General features: G+C 40.4%; 1 protein-coding gene and 1 pseudogene across 7 annotated transcripts in view; one reads left to right on the top strand and one right to left on the bottom strand.

Annotated features, from left to right (window-relative positions):
- Positions 1 to 18,761, bottom strand: part of PCED1B (PC-esterase domain containing 1B) — a 286,638-nt gene that overhangs the window by 57,876 nt on the left and 210,001 nt on the right. For 3 of the 6 annotated variants that reach the window (XM_081058548.1, XM_081058549.1, XM_081058550.1), the window contains one exon: positions 5,769 to 5,928. The exons of the other annotated variants lie outside the window; for them this stretch is intronic. The gene's annotated coding sequence lies outside the window, so the exon portion shown is untranslated. The remainder of the gene's footprint in view (positions 1 to 5,768; positions 5,929 to 18,761) is intronic. 6 annotated transcript variants of the gene reach the window in all.
- Positions 17,615 to 18,424, top strand: LOC308501873 (RNA transcription, translation and transport factor protein-like; annotated as a pseudogene). Its single transcript has one exon. The product of its transcript is annotated as an RNA transcription, translation and transport factor protein-like (transcript).

Here is an 18,761-nt window from a genome sequence, read left to right as displayed (position 1 = left end):
TTCTTAAGGTAAAATCCAGTGATGGTGAGGGCACAGCAAAATGGGTATGCTTCTAAACTGTTGGATGGTGTGAACAGTTCAAGACAAAAGTTTTAAAAACAGTGTAAAAGGGGGACAACCAAGATGGTGCAGTAGGTAAATGCTGTGTTTACCTTCTCCCACAACCACATCAAAATTACAACTAATCTGCAAAACAACCATTATTGAGAATCACCTAAAATCAAGCTGAACTGAAGCCTTTCAACTAAGGACTTGCAGAAGAAACTACCTCCAGATGGGTAGGAAGGTCAGAGATGCTGAATGGGCTGGTCCCACACCCACATGTAACCATTAAAGAATGGGAGGGCTATTTCGGCTTTGGGGGTCCCCCGCATCCCCTAATAGAGCAAGAGATACCAGCCCCACCCCAGCCCAGAGTTCCAGGGCTGGGGAGAGAAGTCCCCATAATATTTGGTTGTGACAAACAGTGGAGATTGTGACGGAGAAAGTGCCACTGCACTCACAGGTGCTCCTCTCAAGAGGATTGTGCGTGGACTTACTCCCAATGGAAACACTCGCTCTGAGCTCCAGTGCTGGGGCAGCAGCAGGAAAGGCAGCAGGGACAACTGATGGGGAATTGAGTTGTCTGGCTCGGAACAGGGGCTGGAGAAAAGGTGAAGGCTTTCTCCTGGAAGGGGGAGCTGGTGGAGGCCATTGTTTCTTTGTTAAGCCCTCCCCTTTCCTGATGTGCGAACACAGCTGGCTGCCATTTCTGAGTTTCTGCTGTTGGTTTGCCCCACCCTGGTGATTTGAGACCTGGCCCTGCCCAACTTTCGGGCACACCCAGGCCATTTCTGGCGGCTTTTTCATGCAGACCACTTGTCTTGGCTCAAGCTGCACTTTTCCTAGGGTCTCTAAAGGTTTGTGGAACCCAGACAAGCAGTATCTGGCTTAGGCATGTCCTGTGCCTCTGGCTGAGCAGCCCTAAGCTGGCATTAGTGGCAGCTGGACTTAGTTTGCAGCTTGGCCTTTTGAGGTACTTCCAAGCACAGCATGGGCAGCAGACATCTGCGGATTTCTTTCTGACTCCTGCTGGGTGGCCCCGGGTGAGGCTTGGGCTGTGGCTGAAGTAGACCTACAGTAGATCCCCTCCAAGGTGGTCCTGGGGCTGGCACCCCCAGTGGCCAGCTTCAAAACGAACTGGAGAATCACCTAGCCATCTCCAAGTACAACACACCCAAAGGGCAGATTGGGCAGACATCAGAGTCCTGCTGAGGCAGATCCTGCTCCATAGAATCAGCTCCTGCACAACAACTCTTCCACTGTAATCAAGGCCAGTCCTCACAACCAGTGAGCCCAAGGGTCAGTGCCTCACATTGATGTACAATTATCACCCAAAGCTCAACTACAAGAGGAGGGCACACACAACCCACACAAGGGACACACCTGGAGTGCGTGGCTCAGGTGACCAGAAAGACTGGGCTACTGAACCCCACAGCACACCTAGTACACAAGGCCACTCTACTAAGACCGAAGATATGGCAGCCCTACCTAATACATAGAAACAAACACAGGGAGGCAGCCAAAATGGGGAGACAAAGAAACACGTCCCAAATGAAAGAAGAGAACAAAGCTCTAGAAAAAGAACTAAGTGAAACAGATGTAAGCAATCTATCAGATGCAGAGCTCCGTTTAGTTATAAGAATGCTGAATGATTTCATAAAAATGGAGATGGAAACCATGAAAAAGAATCAGTCAGAAATAAAGGATACAATAATGGAAACAAAGAATCAACAGTAGATTAGATGAAGCAGAGGACCCAACCAGAGATGTAGAAGATAAGGTAGCAGAAAACACCCAACCAGAACAGCAAAAAGAAAAAAAGAATCCAAAAAATTAAGGAGAGTTTAAGGGCCTCCAGGACAATATCAAGTGTACCAACATTCACATTATAGGGTTACTAGAAGGAGAAGAGAGAGTAAGGAATTGAAAACCTATTTGAAGAAATAATGACAGAAAACTTCCCTAACCTGGTGCAGGAAATGGACACACAAGCCCAGGAAGCACAGAGAGTCCCAAACAAGATAAATCCCCAGAGGCCCACATCAAGACACATCGTAATTAAAATGCCAAAGGTTAAATACAAGGAGAGAATCTTAAAAGTAGTAAGAGAAAAGCAGTTAGTTACCTACCAGGGAGCCCCCATAAGACTATCAGCAGATTTCTCAACAGAAACTTTGCAGGCAAGAAAGGAGTGGCAGGAAATATTCCAAGTGATGAAAAATAATGACATACAAACAAGATTGCTCTACCCAGCAAGGCTGTCATTTAGAATTGAAAGACAGATAAGGAGCTTCCCAGACAAGAAAAAAACCGAAGAAGTTCATCACCACCAAACCAGTATTACAGGGACTCTTAGAGGGACTTCTTTAAGATGGGAGGGGGGTTAAGGGTTGGCGAAAGGGGAAAGGATTAAGAACAAATTGGGTATTCTACAGTAGTCACGGGGATGTTATAGCATAAGGAATACAGTCAACAATATTGTAATAACCAGGTATGGAGCCAGATCGGTACTAGATCTACCAGGGTGATAGATGGGAATGGGGTTGGGGTTGGGTGAAAAAGGTGAAGGCATTAAGAAATATAAATTGATAGTTAATACAGTAGGGGGAATATAATCAACAATGTTGTAAAGATCATGTAAGGTGCACGATGTAACTGGACTTATTGGGGGGTCACGTCATAGACTGTGTAGATGCCTGACCACTGTGCTGTACACCTGAAGAGCTGAGGTAGAATAACATTGAATGTCAACCATAACTGAATATATAGGTATATATAGACACAGGATGTGGAGTGCAACATAGGGAAAATAGTTAATGGTATTGTAACAGTTATATATAAATATATATATCGTAACAGTTATATATATAGTATATTGTATATCTATATTATATATTGTAACAGTTATATAAGTTATATAAGGTATATATAAGGGGTAGTAGCTTGGGGGGTGGGTTATCACTTTATGAGGGGTTTAAATGTCTAACTATTATGTTGCTTTGTACACCTGAAACTAATAAAAAAAGCAAAAAAAAAAAAAAAAGCCAAAACAATGCAAGACACTTGCAATGACATGACACAAGGATATTCATTGCAGTATTAACACTCATTATGAAAAATTGCCCATCAATAGAGAAATACTGTCCCACAAATATTTTAATAGTTACATTAGAATAGTTCAATATAATATAAATGTATACAAGTGCAAAAGAAAAGGTCTCATGGAGATTCACCAACATAGTGACAGCGGTTGGTAGGATCACTGATGGTTTTTATTTTATTCCTTGTATTTCTGTGTTTTCCAAATTTTCACCAGTAGTTATAAACTAATTTTATAATCAGAAACAAAAAGGGATTTTCTGTGTGTGTGTTTAGGGGTAAGCTTTAGCTCTATGAAAAATTCATTCATGCAGGGGAACCCATTCCTTGACCATATAGTGTTAGGCTGTTAGGAAATGCCCACCGTGTGCCTGATGTTTGCTAGGTTCTGACTATTCAAAGATAAAAGTCATGGTCCCTGCCCTCATGGAGCTTAGACTCTACAGGGAGACAAGTTTTTACTTTAACATTTATTGAACATTCACTGATACTAAGAATGTTACTGATATTATCTCATTTAATCCCCACAATAATTCTGTGAAGTAGATGTGATTAATCTCCTTTCACATAGTGAGAAGCTGAGGCTTAGAGGGGTTGAGTGACTTGTTCAAGATCATAGCTAGTAAGTAATGTAAGAGCTTCAAGACCAAGCAGACCAGCTCCAGATGTTCTTCATCAAGACTGTTGCAAACAACTATAATCAAGGGGATGTGTGCTAAGATGGAGGTAAATGAAGTCTTCTTGGTGCACTTAGGACATATTCCTGACCCATAGTGAGGGGAGGAAAGGATGGGGAAGGCTTCCCAGAGGAGGTGCTATTTTCACAGAATAGAATGTGCATAGGAGTTGGGTCTAGGGCAGGTGCCAAAGAGTGTGTGTGCTAAAGAAGCCACGTGTGCCTCTGCTCAGAGGTCTGAGAGAGTGGCACACTCAGGGGATGCGTGTGGTTCCCTGCAGCTGGACCAAGAGTATGAGGAGACACAATGACCCAGGGAGCAAGGCTGAGACCTAATTACAAAGGGACAAATTTATCTCACCCAATACAACTGCGCAAAATGAAAATCTTTCTTTCAGTTTTGCATGGCTGGGTAAGCAAAAGGGTTAAGCAGGCTTTAAAAACCCTATTCCTGCTTGACTGATTACTGCCATGGCAACCCAGCAGCAGCCAACACTTGTCAAGGCTTCTTCTTTGGATACAATTATAAACAGTGATAAAACACTACCTCAAGGCTTTATATTTTTGCCATCCGTTAAAATTCTGTTCTTGGCTATGGCGAAGACTTCTTGAAATCACACCCCTCCCCCCACCAAAAAAAAGGTGAAGTATATTTTAAATAATGTACTAGAAATATTTTATGTATATATATTAAGAATTTGAAGCCCTTTACATTCCAGGTCCTTGAAAGGGCCCCAAACCTTTATCAACATGGAGAGTTCTGAAAGGGCTTTCTCCTTCCTAAGTAGAAAGGCTTGACAGAAGGTAAACAATGACAGGGCACTTTGTAGCTTCACAAAGCATTAACCTCATTGTGTCTGTAACAATTTCTGTGGAGGTGAATAGCCACCCTCTCACCCCTCCTTTCACTTTTAACTCTAGCTCAAAGAGAGGAGCTGAGTCTCACAATCACTGCTCTGTGACAGCTGTGTGATGGGTGGGAACTTGTTCCTAAAACAATTCACAAATATTTGGATTTGGTACCTGTTCTCAAAGCCACGATCAACTCAAGCAGCTTCTTCAAAGAGGCAGTTCCTTAGAATAACTGAAAGCTTCTCAGCTTGGAGAGGAGGCGCAGCTGGATTCAAACCTCAGCCCCCACTCCTAGCGACTTCCCCTCATACCGTACCTAACCTCCAGTAGTGCAGGTTCTGGCTTTGTAAAATGAGATTTATACAGTCCTCTGCAGTACAGCTGAAAGGACTGGAGGTAATGAATGTGAATGCGGTAGGCACATACTATGCGTTCAACAACTGGTAGCTACTATTATTTATTCAGGGTCACAAACTCAAATGATAAGTCAGATAACAAAACACTGTGAAGTGGCCTACGCAAAAAGTCTGCAACCCCCAATTTATGTATCATATTTCATCAATTCCTAGACACACCATTTTTACATCTCTAAAAGTGGGGTGTTTTACAATACATGATGTGTCATCGTTCAACTGGCAATGATTTTCTTTTATGATAGATTATAAAATAATGGAGCATCTCACAGCAGAGGAAATCTTAGATTAGATGAAATAGGGTAGTCCCTTTCAGCGTACCATGTTTCCCCCAAAATAAGACCTAGCCGGACAATCAGCTCTGATGCGTCTTTTGGAGCAAAAATTAATACAAGACCCGGTATTTTATATTTTATATTGTATTGTATTGTATTGTATAATACTATATTATACTATGTTATATTATAAGACCAGCTCTTGTAGTAAAATAAGACCGGGTCTTACATTAATTTTTGCTCCAAAAGACACATCAGAGCTGATTGTCATGCTAGGTCTTATTTTCAGGGAAACATAGTATGGAGAATTTTACTTTGATTATAGGCCAATAGATAATTGAAGCAGCCAAACCCTACTCTTATTCAATAAATCTCTTGACAGATAAGATTCATGGCAAGTACCCATCTCACCTTTCTGAGTTATCGCAACCTGGCAACACATCTGTTCCTAGGAGAAGACGCATCAGAATCATCTATCTTCTCAGTCTCCTATGTGATCCATACCATCTGGTGCCACCTTTCCGTGTTTCCTCAACTGTCCTTGTCTCATCACATGTGCTGCTGCTAAAAACTAAACAAAACAAAAAAGGCTTAGTTTGAAATTTTCAAAGCTGTTTCTAAAATGAAACCAGGCAAGAATGTAATAATGAATGTAATTTTTCTGGACTTGTAGAAATATGTTGATCACAGCAGCAAGGCTTACTGTTGAAGGAGAAAGTAGGAAGATTCTCTCTCTCTCTCTCTCTCTCTCTCTCTCTCTCTCTCTCTCTCTCTCTCTCTCTCATTCTCTCTCTCTCTCTCTCTCTCTCTCTCTCTCTCTCTCTCTCTCTCTCTCTCTCTCTCTCTGTCATAGGTAACAGAGCCAGATTATAAAGTAGTTTAGGAGGCAATTGCCTGGGAAACCCATCTACGAGTATAAGGTATTAAAATGTCATTGGCTTGAATCAGAACTATGATACCAGCTAAATCAGGTTTTTGAAAGCAACTCTACGTGGTGGCTGAAACGCAAGTTGGTCCTGTTCCCACTAAAGGAGACACTGACTTCTAGGAGAAATAGTTAAAACAAAACTCCCTACAGGTGCTAATCCTATTTCAAATGAGTGTTTTTGTGGGGCACATAAGCAAATCACATAGTAGAGTTATGGGAGCAAACACCAACTAAGATCCTATGCCTGAAATTAGCACGTGTGGTCAGTAAGTTGAAATGACTGTCAAGAACTGCCAGGAACCTGAGAGTTTGCCCTCCTTGCAAGCTAAAATGTTAGCCTGCCATTGTTTCATGGATGCTAGTAGATGACACAAGTCTGCGGGGTCAGATAATCTGGAACAAAGGACAGTCAGTGCCTTGCTTACAAGATATGTAGAAATGTGAGAGATCCTAAAGAACTGTCTCCCAATAATGACATAGAAATACGACATAGTGAAATGTAGTATAGTATAGTAGTTCCCACCTGAATAAACAAACATATTAAACAGCACATTGAAACATATACTGAAAGAGTATTAGTATGAAGAGGCAGAGTATTAGACTGCCGTTGGAAGTTCACATGGTCCATTCTAGTCTGGAACAGTGAAGGTTAAGTGTTCTCATGGGAATAAACTTGAATGAAAAGGTCAACTCGTGGAGAATGAAATAGGACAAAGGAAACAAAGAAGAGTTCTTTTTCCTCTTTTTCAGAGTCATATAGATTACGTATTTCATAATTCAGAGGAAAGGATAAAAGTGGATGCTTAAAAGTAGTTGGAAAAATCTTACTGTAAAGGCAATCCAAGGGTTCAAAGTTCAGTTATGAAGAGTTAATTTTTTTCCTCATTCAGCATAGATGGATTTTCCTTTCTTTTGGCTATCTAGCTGTTCTTTGAAGAAAAACTAAGCCCTCATCCTTGAAGAGCTTCATTTGGGAGATAAAGGAAGTTACCAGATTTGAGATGAATGGAACTTGAATCATCCAGAATTTACATATAAAACTGATTGGAACATTTTGTATAATTTTAAAGTGCGTAATTCAGTTATAACTTCAATTTCTAAATTCTAAGCATTTTTTTCTTGTCCTACAACTAACACATTTGATTACAGCCTTTTCTGTAATAACCATTTTCTTAATAACTTTTATTAACTGGCAGCCTAATGCTATTTTAGAAGATAATATTGACATAATACTATTAACTGATATGCAAACCTTATTCAAATTATCCAGTTGTCTTCTTTCTGGTACATAATTAAATCCAGGATCGCACATTGCATGTTGTTTTCATGTTTTTTAGTCTCCTCCAACCTGAAACAATTCCTCAGTTTTCCTTTATTTTCCATGACCTTGATATTTTGATGAGTCCTTCAGTTTGACTGGGTTTGATGTTTTCTAATGATTATACAAAGGTTACATATTTTTGTCCAGAAAACTCCAGAAATGATATTATGGCCTTCTAAGTACAGCATATCAGGAGGTAATATGTATGTCAACATGTCCCATAATTGGTGGGATGTTGACTTTGATCATTTGGTTAAGGTGGTGTCTACCAGGTTTCTCCACTATAAAGTTATGGTTTTTTCCCATTGTAACTAGTAAGTTGTGGGGAGATAATTTGAAACTGTACAAATATCCTATTTCTCATAGTTTTGCCCACTAATTTTGGCCTCTGTCGATGTTGCTTGCCTGCTATAGTTATTACTTGGTGTTTAGCAAAGAGTGATTTTCTATTTCCATCATTCCTGCATCATATTAATTGGAATTTTACTGTAAAGAAGAATTGAATAGTTTATTAATTATTTCTATTGGTTCAAACTCATGAATATTTATTTCATTTGTTTTCTTACTCACTTTGTCTCATATTTGAACCTTGGGAGCTCCTATATTCTTTTGATATGTCCCCATATTTCCTAGTGCTTCTTTGTTTTCTGATACTACAAAAATGGTCCAGGCTCATCTTTTACTTTCCCTCTCTAGCCCTGGAATCAGCCATTTCTCCAAAGAGCTTGTCTCCTTTCACTGGAGAATGATGTTTAGAAACCAAGATCTGTGGGTGCCAGGTGTGCTCATAATTACGGGGGTGTCATGACTTCCAGGCCCTTTCAGTAAACAGAGCTAGGAAATATATGTATGTATACACACACATACATACACATATCTATCTATCTATCATCTATCTATCTATCTATCTATCTATCTATCTATCTATCTATCATCTATCTATCTCTATCATCTCCATGATTCACATTGATGTCTCTGATTTTAATCCAACATATGACAGGGTTCACTGTAATTTCCCCCTTTCCTTATTTGTATTTTCCTTCTCCTTTAAAGATTCCTGGCTCTCATTATTCACAATCTATTTACTTATTTGTACCATCCTATAATGCACACAAAGTTGTTTCAGAGTATACCTCTCTGATAAACAAATTTACCAATTGCAATAAAATATTTCTGTATAGTTCTTTTTGTTTTTAGCCTTACAGTATGTGAAGGTTAATTTTATGGGTTAACTTGACTGGGCCATGGGATGCCCAGATATTTGGCTAAACATTATTTCTAGGTGTGTCTGTGAGAGTGTTTCTGGATGTGATTAACATTTGAATCAATAAACTGAATAAAGCAGATGGCCCTCCCCAATGTGGAGGTCAAATGCAACTTGTTGAAGGCCTGAATAGAATAAAAGGCTGAGGGGAAAAATAATTTTCTCTCTGCTAGACTGTCATCGATCTGGAACATCCGTTTTCTCCAGCCTTCAAACTTAGATGAGAACTTATTCCATTAGTTCTCCTGGTTCTCACGCCTTTGGACTCAGACTGGAACTATACCACAGGCTCTCCTGAGTGTCCAACTAGTCAACTGCAGATCCTGGGGTTCCTCAGCTTCCATAACTGTGTGAGCCAATTCCTCATAATAAATCACAGATAGAGAGATGACAGATAGATAGATAGATAGATAGATAGATAATAGAGCACATAATTTAAATGTCTATGTCTACTTTTATATTTATATCTGTCCTATCGGTTCTGTTTCTCTAGAGAACCCAGACTATTAATACATAGTATGTAGTCAAAATACTATTTCCCAAGATTATTTAGGTTAATGCTTTGTTTTAGTCATGTTGTTCATCTATAGTTGTCCATTTACCGTTTACATTTTTTTTTTTTTAATTTAAGTCAGATCATATCTTCACAAAACCCTCCAGGACTTAACATCTTACTCTAAATCAAATCAGAAGTCCTTCCATGGTCTAAGCCCTGCCTGATCTGGCCTCTTTATGCCTCTCTGACCTCATCTCCTTACCACGTGACCCCTTGCTTACCCCAGTCCAGTCCTTGACGTTCCTTCAACATCCCATCCATACTTCTGTCTTAGTGCCTCTGTGCTTGCTGTTTCCCAGGTATCAGCATGGGTAAATCCCTTATTTCCTTCAGGTTTCTGTTCAAGAGGGACCTTGCATATTTATTTCATCTGTCTTTGTAGTGACAAGGATGTTAAGTTCCATGAGGGCTTTGTTTTGTTTACTGCCATGTTCCCTGACCTACAACACTACCTGGAACTTAGTAGGAACTTATATATATTTGTTGTTGAATGTGTGTTGAATTAACCTGCCTCCTATTCCTTTAAGAAAATAATATCTTCCATGTTTTAGATGTCAACGATAAGTGTCAATTTGCTAACAAATTGCTGGCATAAGGACCGACAATCTGTATTTCTGCCTCGAATGCATATGACAGTAACTGTGTAAGTACAGTATGTGATTCAGTCTTATTCATTAGAATGTTTGCCTTCAATATACTCCTCCACAGCTCTTCTAATAGCTGCCTTTTTCTCCTAAATTCTCTACAATGAATATGTATTGTTTTTATAATCAGGAAAAAAAGCAAAAGCTATGATGACAACAAGCTCATATGTTAAAGCGTAAGTCCTCGTCATAGAATTATTGTGATACCTTCCTCACTCCTCATTCTCCTAAGGAATCTTTCATTGACAGGCTCCAGAATCAACTTTTAAAGTCTAAAAAAATGATCATGAAGCATATTTGCCCCTACAGATAACCCATCTACTATTGTGTAAACCAGCCTATAAAAAGACAGCTATCTCAAATCATTTAACAGGGAGAGGCAGAATAAGGAACTAATAGAAGGCAGAAAATGTGAGGCAACTATTATGCGGTGCTCAGGGAACTTGACAAAAGGAGACAGAAGTGTGAAGAAAAAAGGCTTGAGCTCTGATTGGGGTGAGGATGTCAATGTCTCTTCCTGCATTTAAACACAGTAAAGGTGGTGGGGGTTGGAAGAGCTCTGGAAGGGAAACACTGAAGATTTAGGTGATAGTATTGTGAGTTCTAGGTTAGAGTGTTTGAAAGCCAGATACAAAATACCAAGTTCTGAAAGCAATTGAGTGATTTCTAAACTGAGGAATAATAGCTAGAAAGTTGTTTCCACCAGTTGAGAGCACAGATTTATTTTTGTACATTGAAAAGACTGGGAAATAGCCAAAGAGATTGTTAGATTAATGGAATCCACCGGGGAAGATTCTCAGCAACCCCATTGCCCCAGTGGCATGTTACCAAACCTGAAGGTATGTAGACAATGGAAAATTAAATAGGTGAGGGGAAGAGACAAAAGGATGTTAAGTCCTAATTTGATCAAGTCTCATAGGATACGGGAAGACTCTTAAGGGTGACAGATGTTGAAAATGGTGATGGTCCCACTGGTAATAGAGACATGTCAGAGATTTAAGGGACCCTAGTCAGCAGCACTGGAATCTGGCCAATGGGGTAGGCACATCTGAGTTAATGAGGAATACAGTTGTGAAATAAAGGGTGTTTCTTTCCTAAAGTAGAGAGCTTTCCTTTGTGGAGGACATCTGGACAAAAAATGGGTAAACAAAGCTTATAGGAGCATATTTAGCTCATCCTAAAGAGCTAAACATGGCTCTTTAGGCCTTCGTTTTTTCCTACTAGGAATCAATTAACTCCAAGAAACTGAGGCAACAAATTCCAGGGATCCCTGGCATCCCTCATGGAGACTAGAGATTTCAGAAGCTTTGGAGAATCACCTCTGATATGTTATTCTACCTGTGAGCTTGCTGCAGCAGATACCTTTGGTTGTCTACCCAATAGCAATTCCCTACTCCCTCTCTTCTAACAGACCCTGAATATATTCTAGTATTTATACTTTTCGAAGAAACAAGGGGCTGTAGGCAATGCTGGTCCCAGCCCAGTCATGGGTGTTAAAGTTTGATTATACTTACCTAATGGAGAAAAATTCACTCTTTGCCAGTGACTGGCTTAGGAAGAAGCAGTATGGGCCATGTGGACATGAAGGGAGGCTGGTAGGGGAGGCGTCTGGGAAAAGTTTCTTAGCTATTTGAAAGAGACACAAGGAAAAATCCATTTTTATGTCTGTATAGTGGAGTGTGAAGATGTCATGCCTGGACCTGCTGCAGTCATTTTTTAACCAGGAGGAAAACTAACCAATGTGCTCAGGATGGAAGAGCAGAAGAAAGAACCTGAGTTCTTGGTGATGTTGTCAAGGTACTTAATGAAATAACTCTGGGACTGTACAACCTTGGGGCTTCTTGTTATGTGAGATAATAAATTCATTAGATCTTTCAGTCATTCTGAGTTGAGTTTTCTGTTACCTGAGTTCTACCAATTTCATTTTGTTACTCTTGAAATGAAATTTGAATGTACTGATGATAAAATCCTTACTTCAGAGTAGATGACTGAGCGATACTAAAGCCTCTCTCACTTTCACTCTGTGGGTGGTTTCCCGAACAGGGGAGCGTATGACCCTCTCAGAATGCCAAAGGGCCCAAAGTAGAGACATAGAGCTCCCATCATATTTAGGATCAATGGCAGACTTTCCCGATTCTGGCAACCCACTGCAATAGCTGAAAATGCCCATTGCCTCAGAGGATTGATAGATAGACTAAATTTAGAAATTGGTTCTTAGGCTCACATTTGGGCTAGGTCTGCCTCTGCGTTACCTCTCGCTGTGCTCTGATACCTTCAGGATACCCAGGCACAATACCTCCACTGTGCAGTAGAGGATTAGCTCAGCAGATGAGAGGTGCTCAAACCTTACACATTTTAAAGAAAGGACTGGCCTTAACTGGCTCCTGGGAGATAACCTCTGATCCCTTGGAATATCCTTTCTGATAAGAGTATCTTTGTATAACTGAGAACTTGGGTCATTTCAGATAATTTATGATAACAATGTGATTTATGGGAAACACATGTTTTGTTTGCCTGGGGCCCTAAGCCATATGCTGTATTAGTTTGACCTCTGGAGGCCTGGAGACCGAGTTGTTATGGTCAGTCATTCAGGTGTTCTATGCCTACATGATCAACCTTCCAAAACAACCCTGGACACCAAGGCTCAGTGGAGCTCCCTGGTTGACAACACTTTGTACAAGTTATCACACATTGTTGCTGGGAGAATTAAGCACTGCCTGTATGGCACTGGGAGAAGACAACTGGAAGCTTGTGCCTGATTTCTTCTGGACTCTGTCCTACACCTCTTTGCCTTCACTAATTTTAATCTACATTCTTTCACTGTAATGAACCATCACCATGTGTATAACAGCTTTTCTGATTTCTGCGAGTCCTTCCAGTGAATCACTGAACCTGAGAGTGATCTAGGGGATCTCCAGCACTCCCATTACACAGACACCTAAAACTTTGTTGGAATCTCCTATATTCTTTCTAGAGTCACATATCAACCCAATATTATACCGGGTCAATGGACCTGCTAGAAAGACTTGGGACTTGAAAGACTTGGATTCGTATCATAGCTCCATGACATGGTAGTGGTGGGGAGCTGGAGAAGTCACAGATTTTCTCTAATCTGTCCTCTTTTGCCAAATGGGACAATATCTGTTCTACAACAATGGGTGATGTAAAGTGCATCAGATAATGCATGTGCAAAAACTTTGAAAACTCTGCGTGTGTTTTTTAAAAAAGATTTTATTGGGGAAGGGAACAGGACTTTATTGGGGAACAGTGTGTACTTCCAGGACTTTTTTCCAAGTCAAGTTGTCCTTTCAATCATAGTTGTGGAGGGCGCAGTTCAGCTCCAGGTCTAGTTGGTGTTGTTAGTTGCAGGGGGCACAGCCCACCATCCCTTGCAGGAGTCGAACCGCCAACCTTGTGGTTGAGGACGTGCTCCAACCAACTGAGCCATCTGGGAGCTCAGCAGCAGCTCAGCGGCAGCTCAGCTCAAGGTGCCATGTTCAATCTTAGTTGCCCACCATCCCTTGCAGGAATCGAGGAGTTGAACCAGCAGCCTTGTGGTTGAGAGCCCACGGGCTCATGTGGGAATCTAACCGGCAGCCTTTGACGTTAGGAGCACGCAGCTTCTACCACCTGAGCCACTGGGCCAGCCTTCTATGTATTTTTAATTATTAAGTGTTAGAGACACTTTTTCAAACTTGACACAAAAGTGGCATATTAATAGCTAATACTGAGCGCTGAATTTGTGCTAGGAACTCTACGTGTACTGGTTCATTTAATCTCCACTCTCTTGTTGGCCTCATGCTGTATCTTACCCAGAAGCTTTGTGAGGAGGAAATTAAACAAACTTCCCAAGGCTCTATAACTGGTAAAGAGCAAAATCAGAACTCAAGCCATAGTCTTATGATTGCAGCATCAAGATATCAACCATTTCACAATGCAATTCCATCCTTTTAAGAATCTCAGTCTCATAAATATGAAACACCTTGGAGATGTGTAGTCTGTCACCTGACAGTACCAAGAATGTCTTAGAAACTATCCCTTGATTAGGGCCATTTTAGGAAATGCACCAGTTTTACCTAAGAAGGTCTTGTTTTGTTTTGTTTTGTTTTGTGTCAGGATATCTTGGCACAGTTAGGGACACACCAGTTATAAACATACAAGAGGAGGGGGATTCACTACCCTTGCTCCCTCTCCATGCTTACCCAGCGTATTTTCAGCAGATTTTCCTTTTTACATACAACCACCACAGTCATGAATAGGGGAAAATCTCTTCTATCATCCATCAAATATATGAAGCATTTTCTACAGCCTTTTGAAATAACTGATATCTCAGTTGTGTTTTCTTTGTGGGTCAAGAGGGAGACAGTATATCATTTCATTTCAATGATTAAATGAAGAGAGAGGTTTTAGGTACAGATATTAATGCATAAGACAGAGTTGAAAGTGACAACATATTTTGCTGTCCCTGACAGTTGGATACACATTTTTTGGCAGTCCAAGATGCCAGGGGCATAAGAGACTCAATAATACAGGTCAAGAAAACTTGGGTTTTCAAACCCACATTTCTACCAGAAGTATAAACAAATGAATCTGAAAACTCAGTACTTATTTAAAATGTATTATAGATTTGTTCTGAGATCTGTGCTTTGCTGCATTATGTATTTTACGGTGTTGTAAGGCAGATTTCAATGATCATGACAATGTAGCAGAAGCAGAACAGTGGTCTTTCTCAGAAAGCATTAATGCACTATTGAAAATCTGGATTATTTGATAAGCAAAATTCCTTATTAGTATGCAAGATGTTCTTTTAATCCTGTGAGTTTGTTCAGAAGGAAACAATCAGAAATAAAATGTTTCTTTTAAAGTTGAGGGTTTCAAACCCCTGCCAGGATGAGTTTTGACCAATTTTTGTGGTAACAAAAGTAATAACTTCAGTACACATATACACCACCACACAGAAATCCACTTTCCATATCCTCCCCTCCTGAAACAGGGCCTACTTGGGACCCCCACAAAGGAGGCCTTGCAGTGTCCCTGGCCTCTCCTCTCCTTGCCCTAGAGCTTAACAACCCCCTCCCTGCGGTTTGAGCTTGCAATGGCCCCTGTCCCAGTTTCCTGCTTTAGATAATTACCCTGAAACTCATGCTTGATTACTGATCACAGTACCCCAAGCTTACTGATCACAATCTCTATGGCCTAGCATTCTTTCCAGGTTACTCCCATCACTGCTCCTGGGTTGATGACCACAAAGGGGAGCCACATCGCTTGAGGAAAGACTCCATGCAGACCCCGGGAACCAACAGGTGGATTGTCCTTTAAATACCCTAAGCTGGTCTGAGAATGTTAAGCCAGTATTTGGAGTGTTAACCTGCTGCCTTCTCAGACCACTGGTGCTCTGATAATAAACGCTTATTCTATGACCCAACTCTTGTGTCGGTCTATTGGCTGAGCAGCTCAGGCAGCATGGGCCCTGGATTCGTTTGGCCTCCGTTTTCACTACCACATCAAACACACATGTATAAACGACACACGATACACATAAACATCGTAAAACATACATACATACCACATACAGCATATCACACGCTCACCACATATGTTAACACAATACTACACACATACATACCTGGCCCTCTCCACTAAGCACAGATAAATATACTACATATACACACACACCATACCAAATGCACATGCCCTCTCATACCAAGCACACTACACTGCCCCTGCCCTATTCCCCACAAATGTGATCTGGCCACTGTCTACCTCCCAACCTAATTTCCAACCCTGTCCCCTTATTTACTGTACTTCAGCTACCCCCTCTTCCTTGTCATTTCTTGAACACACCACGCACACTCCTGTCTTTGTTGAATTTCTCCATCCCTGGATATACACTTGGCTGACTCAGCTTTCCTCAGGGAGCCCTTTCCTGAACCCCTCTCCAGCTGAGCTGCAGATCACTCACTCTGTGTTGTCTGCCCTTCCCCACGGCTCTACAGACTGGCCTTAGCTATTGGTACTCTCAGTCTCAACCACAAGATGTGAATCATCCTTAGAAATCATCTAATCTAGTCTAATGCTCATATTTTGCAGAAAACAACATGGGAACCTCAAAAGGAGAAGTAACTTGTCCAAGGTTACATGGATTATTCATTTATCCATTCAGCAAATATGTAGTCAGCTCCTTTGTGCCAGACACTATTCTAGGTAAGAGGTATCAGAAGGGTACAAAAAGGGCAAGGAAACTTACATTCTATTCAGGAGGACAGGTAATAAAAAAATACATAGTGTAATGCTAGGCAGTGTTAAAGCTTAAAAAAAAAAAATGCAGGGAGGAAAAAGGAGCCAGCAGTAAGAAAGAGCCAGGAATAGTTGAGAAAACATTATCTCAAAGGCACATGGGATGTAGTCTGTTGGAAATTATCCAGATGTTAAAACATTTGTTCATTGAAGATGGTAGCCAAATGGCAGGCTAACCTATGAATGTAGAAGGTTTAGCAAGTTTCCTTTGGACTTGAAAAGGAGGCACAGTTTCTGAATCTAGGTCAAGACAGGGAGACTGTAAAAGTCCCTTAAATGGCATAATGACTTTCACTGTAGTAATAACTGTAGTTAAGATAATGGTGAAATCTGGGCTGAATCCATTTATGCTGTGTATACTTTGTGATACTTTGTGTATCACGAACCATTGTAGAGTTTAAATACTCTTGTTAATGCCAGTAGCTGATAGTGGCTAGGAATGACCTGAAATGCAGGAACACACAGAAACTTCTGAGAAAATAATCAATCGTCTAAAAATGGGAGCCACACTACTGAAAGTTAGGAAGTCAAAGGTGGTCATGCACAAGACAAGACCCAAATCAGACTACTCATCTAGGGATGTTGCGATCTGTAATTATTCTGGAAAGATAAAAGTCCACTGGTGCCATCATGAGATGAGGCCAGGTAATATAAAAGCTAAAAAAGGCAGAGCAGATCTGAAAAAAGAAACAAAAAGCAACGACTCCTGAGAAAATAACCTACTAGGGGCTCAGAGACTCCTTTTATCTCCTCATGCTGGAGGTTCCTTCTAAGAGGCAGACACCAAATGGAAACATCTGAGTGTATCGGTGCATGCATGCATGTGTGTAAAAGAGATGGAAGAGTACACATATATTTTGGGGGAGTCCCTACTGTTTAACAGTGTGTCCTGTCTGTCATGTCTGGTATAATTAACCCAACTCTTGATCTTTTTAAGGAAAGTATTCTCCTAGAAATGGAAATCTGGGCTTTTATGCTACGTTAACCTCCAGAATGAGAGCTGTTTCTCAGATCAACAGGACCGTTCCCTGGAAATCTCAACAAAATAGGCCATTTGCACTTAAATAATAAAGCCCTCTTCAGTGACAAGGATGAGTATTTACGAATAAAGTTTCAAATCTCTAAAGTGGCTCAAACCTCTCAGCTTCAAGCTTCAACGTAAACATCTCTGGGTACAGTGTACATTTTGGTACTATATAATCCTTGTATAATTATTTTAAGCATTGAAACGATTCCTTTTGGGGACTATGTTTGCACGCAAGCTGACAGCCCTTGACTACCACTACCCGGCTGGCTTCAACTACAAAGATGAAACAGAATTTGGAAATTTATTGTTTGGCTTGAAGACCAAAAAAATCATACACTTCAAGATGAAGACAGAGGTAATTTAAGAAACATCCACAGCAGTGACTGGCCCAAGTTCTTTGAAAAGTATCTCAGAAGAAGTTTCTTGTCCTTTCAAGATTCAAAAATCCCTGAGAAGCAGTTGACTGGCTTTTTGGTTTAGCTGTTAGACTTGAATATAGAGATAATGCTCAAAATACAAGGACTTGGTACTTGTTAATACAAAAAAATGCTGACATTGCAGCTAAAAAATGCAGATCCATGGATCAATTTGGGCGTAAATAATCCTGATTTTAACGCTGGTATAATGGCTTTGGCTAAACTGCAGATTCAGCCTCCTGATGATCAGCTGGTAAAGCTTACGAGGCAATTCTTATTTTGGTTCTGGAGCCCTGACACACGATGCTAAAGCAAATCAAACAAAAGAGGGCTTGCCTGTTGCTTTAGACAAACATGTTCTTGGTTTTGACACAGGAGATGCACTTCTTCATGAAGCTGCTCAATTTCTGCGATTGCTGCCTATAGAAGAACTCAGAGAACTACAGACAAAAATTAATGACGCCATAGTAGCTGTTCAGGCAATTATTGCAGATCCAAAGACAGACTGGGGAAAGTTGGAAGATGAACATTGTAGGATTTTAGCCTCTCACCTGCTTAGTACTATTGGGAACCATGTACATTCTGGCAAGTGTTGGAAATGTCACATTTTCTAGAGATTTATCATCATTGCTTTTTCTTTAATAAAGTCTGGAAAAGGGGGAGAGCGTAAGACTCCTTTTTTGAAAGACAACAAAGCTTTCCCTAAATGTTTAGAAATTAGAATAGGAACATTTTAGAAATACTTTTTATATAGAAATCTGTCTAATAACATTCTTGACGGACTTACTTTATATAACTTAAATATTATACTTCCTATAACATATAATTTTTGCAAAGGACTGCCTTGGACTTGCTGATAATTTCAATTCTATTCGTTCCTATATTTGAAGACCTATATTGAACATGATAAAATAAGAAGCTAAAATATGCAAATTTAATCAAAATATGTCA

This window comes from Rhinolophus hipposideros (genome assembly GCF_964194185.1).
Source record: "Rhinolophus hipposideros genome assembly, chromosome: 9".
NCBI lineage: Eukaryota > Metazoa > Chordata > Mammalia > Chiroptera > Rhinolophidae > Rhinolophus > Rhinolophus hipposideros.
The sequence above is the reverse complement of the archived record's forward strand: the minus strand, read 5'-3'. Positions and strand labels throughout refer to the sequence as shown.